Raw genomic sequence first — 2500 nt, 5'->3', positions numbered from 1 at the left:
GCCCCAGGTGTGCGAGGGCTGCGGTAGCTGCATCGACGAGGGACTGCAAGCCCCTCGGGGTCGCTGCAAACAGCAAGACGTCATCTGCAAAGGCCGCAGCGTTGACCCTGCGACCGAGGATCCGAGCTCCGATGTGAGAGGGCAGTTGGCCTAAAACGTAGTCCACCGCAAAGTTGAACAGGAGGGGGGAGAGGGGATCGCCCTGGCGAACGCCCCGTGCTGGCTGCACAGACACGCCCACGCCGGCGCCGTCCGCTATCACTGTCGTGCTGCCCTCGTAGCGCCGCTCGACATACTCGACAAAACAATCCGGCAGGCCATGCGCCTTCAGCACGGGGCGAAGGGCAGCATGATCTACCGAATCGAATGCCTTAGATACGTCGATCGATGCCACAAAGACAGAGCGGCAGGAGCGAACTGCGTCGGTGAGGGCGGTGTCCAAGATGAACGTGTTTTCCAACATCCCATCACGGGGGATGAATGCCCGCTGACGTTCGTCCACAGCACAAGCGCGCATCAGGCGTGACGCGAGAACCTTGTGAAAGGTCCGCGCCAGCACCGAGCAGACCGTAATGGGGCGAAAGTCAGCGGGGGATGTTGGTGCAGCCGTTTTCGGGAGAAGGGATGTCCGCGCGCGAAGCAGGCGTTCCGGAAGGGCGCGGGCCAGAAGGAAGAGATTCATCACTTTCACCAGGACTTCATGCGGCAGGCGCCGCAACTCCGCTGGGGTAAGGCCGTCCGGCCCGGCCGCTGATCCCCTGGGCGGCAACGCGGCGGCGACCTCCTCATGTGTGACCGGCCCCCATAGGCACTCGAGAGCGACAGGTTCCGAGTGCGGGAGGAGGCGGTCACGAATGAAGCCCGCGGTGGAAATGGGCTTCTTAGTGAAGAGGTCCGCCCAGAAGTCCAGCAGACCAGGGATGGCAGGTGGCGGCTGGAGCAGGGTGCCATCCAAGAGGCCGCGCACGCAACGTGCACGCGACGTTCGGAAGGCATCCTGCGTTCTCGCATACTCCCAGCGGCGCCGCTTGCGCTTCTGCGTCGGCGGCGCTGCAGGCGGCCGCTTAGATGGTTGGCGCGGCCGCTGTGTCCTGGTGATCGATCTCTCCCCTCTGGACCCGACCGACGCAAGTCATAGTTACTCCCGCCGTTTACCCGCGCTTGCTTGAATTTCTTCACGTTGACATTCAGAGCACTGGGCAGAAATCACATTGCGTCAACACCCGCTAGGGCCATCGCAATGCTTTGTTTTAATTAGACAGTCGGATTCCCCCAGTCCGTGCCAGTTCTGAGTTGATCGTTGAATGGCGGCCGAAGAGAATCCGCGCACCCGCGCGCCCCCGGAGGAGCACGCTAAGGCGGACGCGGCCTCGCAGCAAGGAAGATCCGTGGGAGGCCAAGGCACGGGACCGAGCTCGGATCCTGCGCGCAGGTTGAAGCACCGGGGCACGAACGCCGCGCAGGCGCGCGCATCCTGCACCGCCGGCCAGCACGAGGCCAACCAACGGCGAGAGCAGACCACGCCCGCGCTAAACGCCCGCACTTACCGGCACCCCTACGGCACTCACCTCGCCCAGGCCCGGCACGTTAGCGCTGACCCACTTCCCGACCAAGCCCGACACGCCCCGATCCTCAGAGCCAATCCTTATCCCGAAGTTACGGATCCAATTTGCCGACTTCCCTTACCTACATTATTCTATCGACTAGAGGCTCTTCACCTTGGAGACCTGCTGCGGATATGGGTACGAACCGGCGCGACACCTCCACGTGGCCCTCTCCCGGATTTTCAAGGTCCGAGGGGAAGATCGGGACACCGCCGCAACTGCGGTGCTCTTCGCGTTCCAAACCCTATCTCCCTGCTAGAGGATTCCAGGGAACTCGAACGCTCATGCAGAAAAGAAAACTCTTCCCCGATCTCCCGACGGCGTCTCCGGGTCCTTTTGGGTTACCCCGACGAGCATCTCTAAAAGAGGGGCCCGACTTGTATCGGTTCCGCTGCCGGGTTCCGGAATAGGAACCGGATTCCCTTTCGCCCAACGGGGGCCAGCACAAAGTGCATCATGCTATGACGGCCCCCATCAACATCGGATTTCTCCTAGGGCTTAGGATCGACTGACTCGTGTGCAACGGCTGTTCTCACGAAACCCTTCTCCGCGTCAGCCCTCCAGGGCCTCGCTGGAGTATTTGCTACTACCACCAAGATCTGCACCGACGGCGGCTCCAGGCAGGCTCACGCCCAGACCCTTCTGCGCCCACCGCCGCGACCCTCCTACTCGTCAGGGCTTCGCGGCCGGCCGCAAGGACCGGCCATGACTGCCAGACTGACGGCCGAGTATAGGCACGACGCTTCAGCGCCATCCATTTTCAGGGCTAGTTGCTTCGGCAGGTGAGTTGTTACACACTCCTTAGCGGATTCCGACTTCCATGGCCACCGTCCTGCTGTCTTAAGCAACCAACGCCTTTCATGGTTTCCCATGAGCGTCGATTCGGGCGCCTTAAC

At 62.2% G+C, this 2500-nt stretch overlaps 1 pseudogene; it reads right to left on the bottom strand.

The window, feature by feature from the left end:
* The window catches only part of LOC126177241 (large subunit ribosomal RNA), a 6951-nt pseudogene that overhangs the window by 2945 nt on the left and 1506 nt on the right, over positions 1-2500 (bottom strand).

Source organism: Schistocerca cancellata, chromosome 3 (assembly GCF_023864275.1).
Source record: "Schistocerca cancellata isolate TAMUIC-IGC-003103 chromosome 3, iqSchCanc2.1, whole genome shotgun sequence".
NCBI classification, from domain to species: Eukaryota; Metazoa; Arthropoda; class Insecta; order Orthoptera; family Acrididae; genus Schistocerca; species Schistocerca cancellata.
This window is presented reverse-complemented; position numbering and strand designations above follow the sequence as displayed.